This window comes from Cebus imitator, unplaced genomic scaffold, assembly GCF_001604975.1.
Source record: "Cebus imitator isolate Cc_AM_T3 unplaced genomic scaffold, Cebus_imitator-1.0 Scaffold376, whole genome shotgun sequence".
NCBI classification, from domain to species: Eukaryota; Metazoa; Chordata; class Mammalia; order Primates; family Cebidae; genus Cebus; species Cebus imitator.
This window is the reverse complement of record NW_016107691.1, coordinates 207583-223610: the sequence shown is the minus strand read 5'-3', so window position 1 is coordinate 223610 and position 16028 is coordinate 207583. Positions and strand designations below refer to the sequence as shown.

Here is a 16028-nt window from a genome sequence, read left to right as displayed (position 1 = left end):
GTGCACAGTGGCTCACACCTGTAATCTCAGCACTTTGGGAGGCCGAGGCAGGCAGATCACCTGAGGTCAGGAGTTTGAGATCAGCCTGACCAACATAGCGAAACCCTGTCCTTACTAAAAATACAAAATTAGCCAGGCTTGGTGTTGCATGGTTGTAATCCAGCTACTCGAGAGACTGAGGCAGGAGAATCACTTGAAGCTGGGAGGAAGAGGTTGGTTGCAGTGAGTCGAGATTGTGCCATTGCACTCCAGCCTGGGTGACAGAGAAAGACTCCACCTCAAAAAAGAAAAAAAAAAAACTAGCGGTGGCAGCATCTCGCTAAGTGAAAGGAGTGAGACATGAAATCCACACACTGTATGACCCCATTCACATGAAGTTCAGGGAAAGGCAGAACCGTGGGGAACCCTGGGAACAGGAATCAGATCAGGTGGCCCGGGGCCTTGGGTGGCAGATGGGTCTGACTACGGAGAGGCACCAGGGAAGCATGGGAGCAGTGCACCAGTCTGGGTCTCGGTGGTGGCGGTGGTCACGTGACTGTGTGCATTTGTTAAAACTCACTAAACCTCATGCTTCAAAGGGGTAAATTCCACTGTATGTAAATTATATCTCCAATTATGTAAATTATATACACCTGACTGTTTCAAAAAGTAAGCTGAGTGAAAGGAAATTATTAGATAAATAATCATACAGGTGGTGTGCAGATATGGCAAAAATTGTGGAGGTGGTAGAAGAATTAACACATTTTGGGAAACACTTAGTCCCAATTATCTCTCTAAAAAAGGAAAAAAGTAACTGAAGAAGGTGAATGGGTATACCTATTTTCTCCCATCTGATCCATATAATTTCACATTTTGAGGATTTGTCCTGGAATAGTTTAATTGAAGTATCAACAAGAAAACTCTCTTAAGATGAAAGATAGCTTCCCAGGTTAATGCTTCAGGATCACCCCCACCCCTTGCCCAGCCCAGCCCTGCCATTGTCATCCCTGTTATCAGGGCTGGCAGGAGACCAGAACTCATGCCAGTGAAAAAATAGAGGAGCATTTCACTCAGGACCATTTACAGAGCGATCAGGGCTCAGGGAAATGGTGATGGTGAAGCACCTGGGGCCAGCGACAGCAGGAAGCTCTTGCCATGCCAAGACCTGCAAGGTGAGAAGAGAAAGCGAATCCCAGAACCCAGAGAAAGAACTTCTACAGGAGCAGGTCACCCAAGAAGAGCTGTGGCCACTGCAGAGGAACTGAGAGCCCACATCCTGCAGGGAGGGGTACATGGATAATCCCCCCAACCTCACCCTCCGCCTGCCCTTAGGCTTCTGGCTGGTGTCTCCAAAGCTATGGAAGCTGGAAGCCCAGAGCCTGCAGATGTCATCCTCCCCAAGGACAGGCTTCCAGGGCCCTGAGCAGAGGAAAAAGGCAGTGGACCTGCAGGGACACATGGAGGGGCCTGGCGCACACCCTGGGAGGCTGTGTTAAATGCTCAGTGTGGTGAGGCCAGCAGAGAAAGCCGACTGCCATTGGAAATAGGACTGGTTACTCACAGATTTTGAGGAACAGGAGTGAGTGCACCATGCAGGGCCCCACAGAGAAGCAGCAGGTCGGTAGGAGACAGAGGGAGAGAGGACTTGGGCAGGAGTCTCCATTACAGAATATGCAAGAAGAAACCGTGAGGTGGGTGAGCAGGTGTCAGGTAAATTAATTTGAATAATTTGGGAGCTCTGAGGCACAGGGCTGTCCCTGGGTGTCTGATCCTGACCCTAGGGTCTAGGGCAGGGGGACAGTGTCACCCCACTGTCACACACAGGACAGTGTCACACACAGGACAGTGTCACACCACTGTCCTGAGTGTGAGAGGCACTGGCTGGATGTGGGTTCTGGACTGGGTGGTTTCCATATAAAAGGCATACTGGCAGGGAGACATCTATCTCTAGGAACTGGAATGGATAGTCCCTCTAGAGTCAGCAAAGCCCAAAACATCAGAATACAAAAACTAAAGAGCACTTCTCTAAAACTCAGGCTCCTAACTAGTACTGGGAAGCCCATGAGAAGGGAAGGCCAGTTGCCAAAATAAGTCACTAAGGGTGTCAGTCAGTCCTAATTCGATTATCATGCACTGGGGCGCAGGTCCAGGCTACTAGAGAGCCCCAGGAGGTGCTCATTCCCTTTCTTTCTCTCCACCTTTCCAAGACCTTCCCACACGCCCAGGCCCACGGCACCTCTTCACTGCAGCTCTCCTGACACTGGGCCCCACACTGTCCTCCCATCATGCCCCTCTGCAGGTGCAGCCTCTGCAGGTGCAGCCTCTGCACGTGCAGCCTCCGCAGAGAGCTTAGCCCCTGTCTGCGTCCTTATCCCAGTCTTGTCTCCAATTCTGGCTCCCTCCTACCCAATGCTGGAAGCTGCAGGACCATGTTTCCCACGGATTGTGAGAAACACAGCTCAGAAGCCCTGGGCAGCATCGGCTGGCACTTGGAGTTGCTTGGACCTGGGCTTGACAAAAGGGGAGAAACATCCACCTTGAGGAGAGGCTACCGAGTCACACACAGGCTCCAGGACACAGCAATGGCACTGTCCCCACCACCTAGCCCCACCCTCACCAGGCATCTCTTTGAAAGATGTAGGACAACTAGTGGGGACAGATGGGGTCAAAGCAAATGGGGACACAGGGACAGAGGACAGGATTCAGGCTGACTGGGGAGGACGAGGGGCAGGTGGGTGAAGGGAGAAACCCTGCGCTCCTGGGGGGTTCATGTTGAACGGAGCTGGCTCCCTGCAGTCTGGTCCCGCAGAATCAATGGCTGGGCGAGGCTGGAAATCACCAGGGTGGTGACAGCCTTGTTCCTCAACTCAGTTCTTCACAGGCGACGGGGGGTGGGGAAGATGATATAGGTGCTCAACATCCCTGCAAGGGGCCTTCGCGCCATTCTAGGTCCTTCCTAATCTTCCCAGGTGGGCCTCACACCCACCTCTACACCTGTCGGCTGTCCATGCATGCTGCCCTCCAAACCCACCCTCACACAATGCACCCAGTAGTCACCCACACAACCTGCCAGACCCTGCTCAGACCTCGTCTGCTTCTTTGATCCCCTGACTTCCTGCATTTGCCCCAATGATTGCACTTTCATTTCTGTATCATAGCTGCCGAATTCCTCAATTTTCTCATCTGCAAAATGGGAACAATAATAGTCCCTATGTCAAAGATTTACCATGCAAGTTAAATGGATAAGGGCTCATATGCAGTTTAGAAAAGGACACAAGAAAACAAGTCCATTAATAATTCCTACTCATTATATAGCTAATAAGTAACCATTATTGTTGCACAAACCCACATCCTACTCACAGAAGACTCTGGTGTACAAGTGAGTAAATGCTGGTGAAACAACCACGGCCATGCCAGAGGCAGATGGCTCAAGTCCAGTCCAAGCTCACAGGGTTCTCTTGGACAGCAGAGGATGGTGCGTGGACGGCTAGGTCACTGTGGCACTGTAGTGGGTGCTGTGCAGGGATCATCTCTGTTAATCCCCATGATGACCAAATTAGGGCTGGGCAGAGGAGAGCAAGGATGCTTTTGCAAAACTGCCTGGGAAAACCGGAATGTGTGACTGGTCTGAGAATGGCCAGAGCCTGGCCTCTTCTACCCACCTCTTGTTCCCAGCCCTGGCCCCCACCTCTGGCTAAAAGGCCAGCAGTAGGTCCAATGCACCCCCCACCTCCATGTGTGGCCACAAAAACCTCATCTCACATCCAGCTGTGACACTCCAGGCTTAGGGGTTCTGAAATTGCGCTCAGAGCTGAGCAGGGGGAGTCAGCTGTGGGCCATGCCAGTCCCAGGTGCCAGGCAAAGTGGCTTCCAGGCCCTCTAATCACCCCACTCCCAGAATCTGGCCATTAACTCCCTCCAGGCACAGGAGGGGGAACTGCCACTCTCCCTGCCTGGCTTTTAGTCCAACACAATTAGGAGCCATTATTTCTGTCGTGTTGATTCCTGAAAAATCATTTTAAATTGTCGCCCTTTTTTATGCTTTGGAAAAGGAAAGCACCAAAGAAGATGAAAACAGAAAAGCATACCCACACCCCCTGCCTGGCTCCCGATACCCCCTTCAGTCCCCCCATTTCTCCTGACCTGTTCCCTTGGCAACCGTCAACTCACTGCTGCAATATTCAAAGGGAATCTCACAACTGCACATCAAATGAGACGCAGGGGGTATTTTCAGTTGCCTGAGAGCCGGTGGATGGACAGACAGACAGACACACACACACACCCTTGGGGAAAACAGAGACACAGAGAGGCAGAGATGAGAGAGACAGAGAGAGAAGAGCAAAAAGACCCAGCACAAAGAGACAAAGACCCCCAGGGAGATAGCGACGTGAAAACCCACAGATGCCAGAGTGGATGGGCAGAATGAAACACAGGCAGAGCAAGAAAGAGATGGACATGCAGAGTGACAGACAGACAGACACGGATGCAGGAAGACACCAACCCAGAGAGACAGAAAAGACAGACACACGGCGCAGTGGAGAGGAGACAGATGGGGCTGGGCAGAGGGAATGGACAGAGGGAGAAGAGGGGCACGGGCAGGAGGGGACGGACTGAGGGTGACAGAGAGGAGGGAAGAGGAGGCAGCGGGAGCTACAGTACCTGGCCTGGTCACTGCAGGCTCTCAGGGCCCCTCAAGGCCAGCCTGCCTGTCCTTCTCCTCTATCCCCGCCCCAGTAGGCTTCTCCCCTGACCAGACACCGCACCCCCGCCAAAGCAGCCTGCTGGTTCCTGCACAGGCTCTGCCTCTCTTGCCTTTGCCGTACTCCTCCATAGCCGACCTGAGGTGAGGTCGTTGTGATGAGGATGTCTCTCTGGATGGCCACTCTGCTTCTTCCCAGACCTCTTACTCCTTCCTAAAAGTGAGAAGGACACTGTCACCTAAAAGGTGACAGTGGTGGAATTCCAGCCACCCTAGCAGACAATAGGGAAGAGAGGCTCCCCTCAAAGCACATGGAGGAGGATCAGGAGGGCCCTGGGGTTCCAGCTTAGGGCTGAGGATCAGGACAGGGCATGGGCACCTGCAGCTGCCCCCGACTCAGTGGCAGCCATGCAGAGGGTGGAGGGAGGGGCCTGGTGAGCAGGTCAGCCTTGGGGCCTCCTCTCTGGCCCTTGGCTCTGTGCCTGAGCCCCCACCCCACCCAGGCCCAAAACTCTTGGGCTCTTAGCATCTGGCATTAGGCTAGAGGCTGGGAGAAGGGGCCACAGGAGTAAAAACACTTAGATCAGAAGTCAGGGGTCAGAGGACATGGGCAAAGCTCAGGTCCCTCTCAGAGGTAGCATGCCAAGCAAACTTAGATCACAGCACCTGCTCTGCCACTGACCACTACAGAGAGTCACGTAGCCACTCTGGGCCTCAGCTTTCCCATATATAAAAAGGGCAAATAGGCCCTGCCCAGTGTAATTGCTGGAGTGAGGCTCTGAGAATGCATGTGTGCAGTGGGTGAGGAGTGAGGCTCTGACGGTGCATGTATGTGTGCAGGGAGTGATAGCTCTAAGGACAAACAGTGACCGTGATGACAGCGAGAACAGCAATCATAACTTCTTGGCAGACCAAGGGCTGGACGTCTGGCCAGGGTCGGAACCTCAAAGTCTTCAGGCCAGCAGCAGGAAGAAGCAATGTGAGACTCCAGCGGGGTGGGGCTGCAGAGCTCGAGCCCCCCACCCCTGACCTCAGGTACATTGGGGGCCCAGGCAGGCAAACTCTGCCAAGTTTCCAAAAGGAACTGGAAATAAGAATTTTTAATGCTGAATTTTTGAGTTTTAAATATTATTAACCAATTCCTTTTTCAAAGCATGTTGCAGGCCAAATAAAACATCCCAGGGCTAGATTGACATGTCGGCCAGTTTGGAGCCTCACCTCCTCTCACAGTGAACCGTCGGCTCAGGGCTCCATCCACCCGCAGGGAGCACCCTTGCTAGGGCTTCAGGGGCCCAGCGACTCGAAAAGGTTGTGCAGGAGCAACCAGGTCCAAAACTGTCTGTCCCTCGGGGGCAGGTGCTGCACACCGGGCCCCATTCCCCAGGCACCCTGGCTCCTGGAGGATTCTGGACCTCAGCCAGGCAGTAAGAGAGCCTCGGTTCTGCTGCAGCTCCTTCCCCACCACACCTACCCCTGGTGCTGCCCCTGCTGCCCGGCACCTTGGACATACAGAGGCACAGAGAGAGGGCCAGTGCTCGGGGCTCAGGACAGGGCACCATGAAGGTGGGGGGTGGGTCAAATACCATGGTTCGCAAACGATCCTGGGCAGGTGACAGGGATTGTGACTGCCACCCTGAGGAGCTTGGTTAAAATGCAGCTTCCTTGGGCACAGCCCTGCAGTCTGATTCCATGGGGCCTGGGAGCGTGCATTTTAAGAAGAACCCTGGGAGACTGATAGGTGTGCTGCAGACCCACTGGAAGACAGGGAGGAGGAGGATGTTGGTGTCCTGACCCTCTGGCCCAGCCCCCAGGGCCCCCAGGACTTGCTGTCTCCCCATCTAACGTCCAGGCTCCTGCCATGCTGCCCCCATGCCACTGAATCTAAGGGAAGTACAGACTCCCCCCTTGTTGCTTTGTGACTCTCAGGAGGAAGCCATGTGGCATCTCCACCCACAGATCCTTCCGGCTAGTGCCTGACCCTCCTGGCCCTTTAACAACCAGGCCTGCAGCAAGCAGTGGGGGCTTCTCCTGTCCCACCCTTGAGAGCAATTTGGAGGTGTTTGTCTCAGGTTCCAGTCTTCAGCCGTGGCTCTGCCCTCTTATTCTGCAAAGGTGAGCCCCCAGTCTGGCTGTGCATCCCTGGTCCCTAGAAGCTTTGGAAAACTAGGACTCCCTGGTTTCTGCTTGAGAGAGAGGCAGCTGGCTCCAGTGCCTAGCTCCAGGAATTCCTCCACCGGAACCGCCCCAATGCATGAGGCTGCAGAGTCCTCAGGGGGCCCTCCACATGCCCTGTGCCCCTACACTGGCCCCAATCAGTCAAAGAACTCAGCCCCCCTGGCAGCACTTCTAGGGCACACCCAGGTCGGGACAATCTGAGTCCTCCCCAGGGATTTTTCTTGCAGAAACCCCATGGAGAGAGGGATCACTCCTTCTGGGGTGGGGGCTGCTCCTCAGTGCACTTCAGAACTGGAAGACCAGGGAAGTGGGCAGCCCTGAAGGCATCGGGGTTCTTGGCCAGCCGCCAGTATGCCCCAGCCTCCTCACAGTTCCAGGAGAAGTCCCTGTGCCCTCATAGTCAATTCCCTTCTTGCCTAAGCTAGTTGGCGTTATGTCACTTGCAACCAAATATATCACCCCAAACCTACTGACTCAGAAGTTCTGTATTTTTAACAAGTTCCCCAGGTGATTCTCGGCCGAACTGCGCTTGAGAAGCACTGATGTACAGCACTGCCAATTAGGCTGCTGGTGTTCTCAGGACTCGGGCCGTCTTCACGCTGGAATCTGTCAGTTCTGATTCATATCAGCCCTCCCCCTCCCCCTAGCATCTGCACATCAAACCCTGTGCTATAATCCCTGTGCAGCCGTCAGGAAGGAGAGGGGTCTGAACATCAGGGCCCAATCCCTGAGCAGCTGGAAGCATGAAGCCCCTGGAAGGAAAGCCCCAGAACCCTCCAGAGAGAATAAAAGGCTTGCTATGTGGAGGAAGGGGCTCTATCCCAAAGGCTTGATTGGAGGAGAGCAAAGGGAGGAATCCAGGACTAGTTTTATCTACCTGTTTAGCAAATACTTCCTGAGATTTTACTGACTGTATCCCAGACACTGTGCCAGGCATGGGGGACCCCTGTGAGCAAGTGGGGGCTCCCTGCTCACTAGGCCCCAACTTAGTCGTGGGGAAATATGAAATAACCCGGCCAGTGCTACATGAACATATGACTACAGATCCTGCAGGAAAGAAGCAGGCACACACAGGGTCCGGGCACATACACACTCATCTCCCAATATCTATTCTCTCCTCCTTTTCAGCTGAGTCCAGCCATCATGCACACTGCCCAGCCACTTCTGCAGCTGGGTGTGGCCACAAGACAGTTCCTGCCAAAGGAATTTGGGCAGAAGTAAAGATGTGACTTCTGTCTTAGTCTATCCAGGCTGCTATAAGAAAATGACTTAGACTGGGTAATTTACAAACAATAGAAATTTATTGCTCACAGTTCTAAAGCCTGGGAAGTTCAAGATCAGGCACCAATTTGATGTCTGATGAGGGCCTGTTCCTCATGGATGGAGCCTGCTACATGTCCCTATATGGTGGAAAGGATGGACACGCTCCCTCAGGCCTCTTTTATAAGGGCACTAATTCCATTTGGGAGGGTCCCGCTCTCATAACTTAAAACACCACACCTCTTCACACTATTACACTGAGAATTAGGTTCCAATATATGAATTTCGGAGGGACATAAACAGACCATACTTCCTCAGAAGTATTTTATGGTTGGAGAGGTGAGCCTCTCCTTCCTTTTCCTCCCTCCTTCCCATTGGAAGGGAGATGTGATGGCTGGAGCTGGAGCAGCCTTCTGGGTCTATGAGAGGTACATCACATGTTGAGAGTCATGGAGCAAGGGAGGAGCCTGGGTTCCTGAGGCTGACAGAGGTGCCTCAGGAGTCTGGCACTGCTGACTTCCAGACTTCGCTTACAAAAGAGAGAAAGGAACCTTTCTCTAGCTCTGCCATAGCTGTCCTGACACAATGCTGCTCTGGGAAATTATAACGGGATTCATTTCAACAAGGAAAAGACCTCTTTGAGGAAATCTCTTTGACTTGGGTACTAAAAGACAGACAGAAGTTGGCCAAGGAGCTAGAAGGGGGAGATGCTCTTAAATGGGGAGAAAAAGTCCAAAAGGAGGCTGCTGGGGCTGGAGTAGAGAGAAAGAGCTTCAAGGGGGAGCCACACGCAGACTGTGGGCCAAGTCGGGGGCTAGGGGCACTGGGAAACCCCAAGAGCATCTTAAAGCAGGCAAGCAACAGAAACTGATTTTTGTGGCCAGGCACAGTGGCTCACGTCTATAATCCCAGCACTTTGGGAGGCCAAGGTGGGTGGATCACCTGAGGTCAGGGGTTCGAGACCAGCCCGGCCAAAATGGTAAAACCCCACTTCTACTAAAAATACAAAAAATTAGCTGGGCGTGGTGGTGCATGCCTGTAATCCCAGCTACTCGAGAGGCTGAGGCAGGAGAATCGCTTGAACCTAGAAGGCGGAGGTTGCAGTCAGCCAAGACGGCAGCACTGCACTCCAGCCTGGACAACACAGCGAGACTCCGTCTCAAAAAAAAAAAAAAAAAAAAAAAAAAGCTGATTTTTATTTTAAAAAAATCCCTACCCCTCAAACGGGGACCCATTCCAGCTCCTCTAAGTCTGGTAAGCACCTGTCATCCTCATTAGAAGCCACCATTACTTGCCTTTTACAGATAAAGAATCAGAGAGGTTAAGTGGCATGCTCAGAGTAACTCAGCTTGCATGAGTCCCAACAGGGGCCTGAGCCCAGCCTCACCTGACTCTCATACCCTGAGCTTGCCCTGCACTTTGCTCCAGACCACTCCCATCCCAAGCCCTTACCCCCTGGTGACCAGCTTCTGGTGTCCAGCCAGACCCACCTGAAGAAGAGGCAAGCTCACCCTGGCTCCAAGCACTGGAAGTTTCCAGACTGCTCAGGGGCCTTGGAGAGCACTGATCTCCCAAACACACAGCACACAGATGGAGGACTGAGGCCCTGGAGAAGCAGGGTCTCCCAAGGCCGCAGGATGCAGACCAGAAATGAGGTGCAGGACTCGGAGCTTCTCAGGGCAGGCTCTCAGGGGCTGGGGAGCTAGTCTGAAAAACTGCTCCAAGTTCAAACCCAGCAGGCCAGCCCTGGCTTCCCACAGACAAACCTCCACATCCACTGCCCCTTCTTCCCTGTCCCTGGTCATCCCAGAATCCACTGATCTGGGCCAAAGAATCTGGGCCCAACTCACAGGTACAAAAGGTGCCACTGCAGACCAGAGAGCGAGAGGGGCTGAACCTTCTTCCTCCCTCTTGCTGGACTAACAGGGCTCATTAGCATTAATTATCAAGTGCTTGGGATCCAGAGCCTCTAAGGGGGAGCACAGAGTGCAGCTGCTTAGGCTCTCCTTGCCCAAGCTCCACACAGCATGGAAAGGACATGGGCAGAAGAGGCAGAAAGTGGCTCAACCTCACCCCCGTGCCTTCCAGAAGACGGTGAAATTCCCTGAGACTCCTTTCCTCAGACCCACATGGTTGAGATGAAAGGACTTTACAAATTAGAAAATGTTATGCTACTATGGAGACTGGTTATAATCAGGTACAAAAGAGTTGTTGCCTTCATGGTGTTTTAAATGTCGATAGTTTTCTTAGTTCCCCAAGTATCTTATTCGGCCAGAATTCACACAATTATGGAGTCATCCCTCCAGTGACAGGACTGCCCACCTCAGATCCCTTCTGGGAAATGCAAAACCCTGCTAGGAACAACACAACATTGTCTAGTCATTTATACTTTAGTATAAATGAATTGGTACCCATCTTTTCTCAGAGGAGAGCCTCAAGCAGGAAAGGGAATTTTATTAGGGGAAGATTGATGGGAAGGGATGATTACAGAGCCAGGGACAGAGACTTGCTAGAGGGGTCCCTTCCAGAAGTTGGGATCAGCCTGGAAACAACTGAGACCACAGGGCTTGTAAGTCCTGGGTGTAAAGGAGGACTCGGGGGCATCGGGGGAAGGAGTTGGCTGCCTCCTGGGGCCCTGGCTTTTCTTTACCTTTAATCCCTCTCTCCTATGGGCACAGCCTGCAAACATGTTCCAGACTCTCCCACCCAGAAAAGTCCCTCTTTCAGTCCCCTGCACATCTCAGCAGAGAGGATGTGGGCTTTGGAGTCAGATGATCCTGAGATCCATACTTTATTCTACCACTTGTCCCCAAAATGGCTTCAAAGAACCACTGTTTTACTAATCTTTGTACCTCCAGACCCAAGCCCAGAGCCTGGCACCAAACACACACACACACACACACACACACACACACACACACACACTCACACACACACACACACACACACAAACAGGCACCAAAAACATTGTTGAGATAGATTCTCTGAGCTTCAGTGTTCTCACCTGCAAAATGTTACCCAAAAAAAGCAGAGCAAAAATATTTGTTTATATTAAAGTATGAATGGCTGATAAGATTTTGCGGAGATTTTAAGGAGGAGTATCCCTAGACTCAAAGGGACAACAAAGTCCTTTGAGGGACAACAAAGTAAGCCCTTCCTCACAGGGCAGTGGTAAGGACTAAATGCAATTATTAATTCATTCATTTAATAAATCTACAGCAAGCAACTATGTGTGCCACATACTGTTCTAGGCGCTGGGGCTAAATCAGTGAACAATGAAAAATTTCTGCCCTCATGGAGCTGACATTTAGTATAGAGGACAGGCAATAAACTAACACATAAATAATAACTAATATATAACATAAAGTCAAATAATGTTCAATTCACTGAAGAAGATTAAAGTGGAGTGAGGGGTGGCATGTGACGGTGGAACTCTGGTTTAGATGGGATGGTCTAGGAAGATCCTTGTGAGGAGGTGACATTTGAACAGAGACCTAAATGAATGCACCATGCAAATATCTTGGGAAAAAGAGGACTTAGGAGAATAACCCTATTATCTTGGGTTGAGCAAAGATGGCTTGGATGATACACAGAAAACCTTCAGCCATAAAGAATATAATTGGCAAGTTGGACTACATTGCAGACTTTATCCATCAGAAGGCACCATCAGGAGACTGAAAATGCAAGCCACGGTGTGGGAGAGGATATTCAGAACATGTACATCTGTCAAAGGACTCATACCCAGAATAGAAACATTTCCTACAAAGCAACAAAAAAAGATACAACTCAATAGAAAAATGAGCAGGACTTGGACCTTCATGAAATGGGATAGCCCAACAGCCAGTAAATGCAGGAGAAGGTGCCTGACTTCAATGATCATCAGAGGAATGAAAATTAAAACACCAATGAGCTACTGCTGCACACCTTCAGAATGGTTATAATGAAAATGACAGAGAAAGGCCATGTGCCGGAAATCCTGGAACACTCTTAGGCTGCTGGTGGGGGAGTACATTGGTACAATCTCTGTGGAAGAGAGATTTGCAGCATCTATTAAAACTAACATATGCCCACCCTATGACCTTTTTGAATGGCATACGTACATTCATTAAAAGAAGGGTATGAAAAGGTTCATAGCAGCATTATTTGTGAAAAACAAAAACAAGAAGCTACCCAAATGCCCAGTAATGAGGAGGTGAATGTGAAGTGTGGGGCATTGGGACAAGCTGGAAACCACAAAGGCAAACTGGCACCATGTTGGTCTCTTGGCCGCCAGCCCCAGCCTCTGACTTTATTGATGGAGTGAGCTGGCCCAGGAGTTGGAGAAACTGAAAAACACTGGCTGGGCCAGACATGGTGGCTCACGCCTGTAATCCCAGCACTTTGGGAGGCCAAGGCAGGTGGATCACAAGGTCAGGAATTCAAAACCAGCCTGGTCAAGATAGTGAAACCCTGTCTCTACTAAAAGTACAAAAATTAGCCGGACGTGGTGGCATGTGCCTGTAATCCCAGCTACTCATGAAGCTGAGACAGAGAATTGCTTGAACCTGAGGGGAAGGTGAGCCAAGATCGTGCTACTGCACTCTAGCCTGGGCAACAGAGTGAGATTCTGTCTCAGAGAAAAAAAAAATAAAAGAAAGAAAAGAAAAAGAAACACTGGATGATGACACATCTAATGCAGAGGGAGAAGGATTTAAAATCAAAAGTGTAGATAGCCACCTCTGCCTTCCAAGTTGTGTGGCACAGTACCAAACAGCAGAGAAATTGGGATTTTTGTGTGCTGTCCCTTTGATGGAGAAAATTGTAAAAGGAGGAGATGGCCCTGGTTGGCACAACACGAATGTGAGGGGTTTCTGGCCATGCAAAAGTAGAGCTGTGCTGAGAACAGAGGGCAGTGAAATCGGTCCGCCTGAGTAGAGGAATAAAGTTGGGGGAGCCAAAAGCTGGGGGTCCCCGAAAACAGAGACCTGGCCATTCCTTGGGGGAGAGAGAGTGTGTGAGTGTGTGGGGCCCTTCCTAAGGAGGCCAAAGGAGCCTTGAGGACAGGGCATGTCTTTTGTTTACCTTGGGGCTATCTGCTGGGAGATACTGTGACATAGCCCTCCTCAATCTCAAATCTTCAGACAGTTTTGCAAGACACCCACCTGCCTGGTGTAAGGAAAAGAGAATGTGTCATACGTTAGGAGCAACTGAAGGCAGAACAGAAACAGCCCATATGGTTCAGAAAGACAATCCAAAAATGGAACCACCTCAGTTTCAACAGAAGCTCAGAGCTAAGAGGGAAGTGGGAAAATGTACACCTCCTCCAAAATACCCAGGAACCTGGGAGAGAACTGGACCTCTCCAAGGACAAGACATCTCAGCTGACATCCAGATACATTCATGCAACCTAAACGAGTTCAGACTATACAGATAGAGGAAACTTTTCTAACTTCATTTCATAAAGCTTAACAAAACATACACACTAAACTAATTTTTACTTATAAAAAGATGCAAAACTTCTGAATAAAGTATTAGCAGACTGAATCCAGCAGTAGTAACAGAATAATATGCTAATACAATGCAGGAATATTGGAATGCAAGGCCGGTTTAATATTAGCACAGCTGTTAGTGTGTTGGTGTCATTCAAATTAACAGTCTAAAAAGGAGGGCTTGGACTATGTTCATGGCTGCTAAAAAGGGATTTGATAAAATCAAACATCCATTACTGATTTTTTTTAAAAAGCTTTCAGTAAAATGAAAGTAAAAAAGAAAGTTTCTTGCCTTTGATAGAACATTTAACAGAAATCAAATAGGAAACATCAGATTCCATTATGAAAGACACAGGCTATCACTGGCATGATTTCTTCCAGGAAGACTTCATATTCTCCAGGGTGGAGCTGCATCCAGTTTCCCCACTATATACTTTCACTTTCCCATCCTTGTTTCTCCTCAAAACTTCCAGATAGACTTTGTCTATCTTTTTCACATCTGTATTTCCAGGACCTAGAGCAACTTCTGCCACACAGCTAATGTTAAATCAATGGTGAGTGAGTGAATAAATAGAAACAAATCAAATATGCCCACTATTACCATTCTACTCAACATTATCTTAAGGATTATAGATGAGGCAAAAAAGAGGAAAAATATACGAAGGATAAATATTGGAAAGAAAAGAATAAAACTACAAATCTTTGCAACTAATGTAAACATCTATCTGGAAAATTCAAGAAAAGACTTCAGAAAGATATTCAGATATAATATTCATATGCAAATACAACACTATTTTCAAAGATCTTACGTAAGTCATGATAATACTGGTCACAAGGGTACCCACCTGAAAATGGTTAAAAGCACAAAAGTTTGGGGTTTTGTGTTTGGGTTTGGTGGGAGGTCGGTCAGCTGCTTAACAAAACAGGCTGTGGATGTTTCCATCTTAAGCACAGCTAGCTTGAGGGCTTCCAATGATATCAAAACAGCTTTTAATTTTTCTGTTTGGTTTTAATCTCTGCCTATGTCTGGCTCCATTTTTCAGAAAGAAATTTTACAAGCATCAGAGGAAACAGCCACTAGCAGCCCCTGACATACAATCTCAACAGAAACAGTGCTTCTCCCTCACCACACTTAAAGAATATTTTCAGCAAGGATTGTTGGTCTGCCTTGGGTCACATTCCAACTGCCCCAAGCAAAGAGGATATCATTTGTAGTCCAATCAGGACCATGTGGCTATCCTGGTGACTCCATGTGAGAGAGAGAGAGAGAGAGAGAGAGAGAGAGAGAGAGAGAGAGAGAGTGTGTGTGTGTGTGTGTGTGTGTGTGTGTACGCATGCGCACCCACGCGCGTGTGGCCAGTAGGGGGAGGGTGGTCCTTAATTAGTAGGTTTAACAGGACCACATGGAATGGGGCAAGAGTCCCCTCAAGACAGGAGATGCTATTACCACTGGAAAAGGAAGGTGGTAGGCATTCTGAAAGCACACAACATAGCAGCAGCAGCCGACTACAATCCACCCCTTGGCTGCTCAGAAGAGAAACACACGCTCTCGCCATGCATAAAATCTCAAAACCCTTCCTTGCTTAAATTATGCTTTCTTCCCACATAGATCCAAAATACGTTCCCCTCCCAGAAGGGAGACAACCCAAATCACATCGAGATAACGTCAGCAGCTCCTAGTCCCGGATCTCTGAGTGATGCACCTTCCTCTAACATGTTCTCGCTATGACCCTTTGTCTGACAAGCTGTACCTTAGTCATGGATCTGAACCCTTCCATACACCCTATATAGAATGTCCACAAGTGCACTTAGAAAATGTAAGCTTGTACAGCACTTTTCTCTCATTCTCTCCACCTCTTCAGTGCTGCACCGGGAGAGTTCCTCATTCCACAGACACGTTCACTAAGCCACCTTCAGAAGTGGCTACTCGTTGTTCAGCCTGCCACTGAACCCTGACTTCAGTGGCTTTATTCCTGAGAACTGTAACTGGCTCTTTTCCATACAGTTACTGTCTTATCCCTGTCCCTCTGAAGACATTAATTCTACTTCTTTTCTCTTTGTGCTGCTAGCTACATCTCCCTGGGTGTCAGTTCCCTAGTTGTTGAATGCTGTATTTCAGTTTGGTGATTTGGGATGGATGCTCATGTTTATAGATGAAATTCTGGTTTCCCCAGTTGCCTCTGTTTACTGTGGCAGAGGGGGCAGGGCAGGGGGTCCCCCCTGGAAACCCCCATTTATTTCAGATCCCCCATCACTAGAGGATTCCTTAACGGCCACACCACTGCTCCAGTCTGGAGGTAGACCTCCTCCTGCCTCCCTCTTGACAGGTGCCAGGGAAGGGAGTCTGTCAATTACCCAGACTCTGGCTCTGCACCCAGACACCGGCTCTGCACCCAGACACCGGCTCTGCACCCAGACACCTGAGCAACTGTCCCCAAGCCTTCTGC

At 49.9% G+C, this 16028-nt stretch overlaps 1 long non-coding RNA gene across 1 annotated transcript in view; it reads right to left on the bottom strand.

The window, feature by feature from the left end:
• LOC119468096 overlaps nt 1-4176 on the bottom strand; it is a 33397-nt gene extending 29221 nt beyond the window's left edge. The window contains exon 1 of the long non-coding RNA XR_005196715.1: nt 4123-4176. This is a non-coding gene — a long non-coding RNA (uncharacterized LOC119468096). The remainder of the gene's footprint in view (nt 1-4122) is intronic.
• Between the last annotated feature and the right edge of the window lie 11852 nt (nt 4177-16028).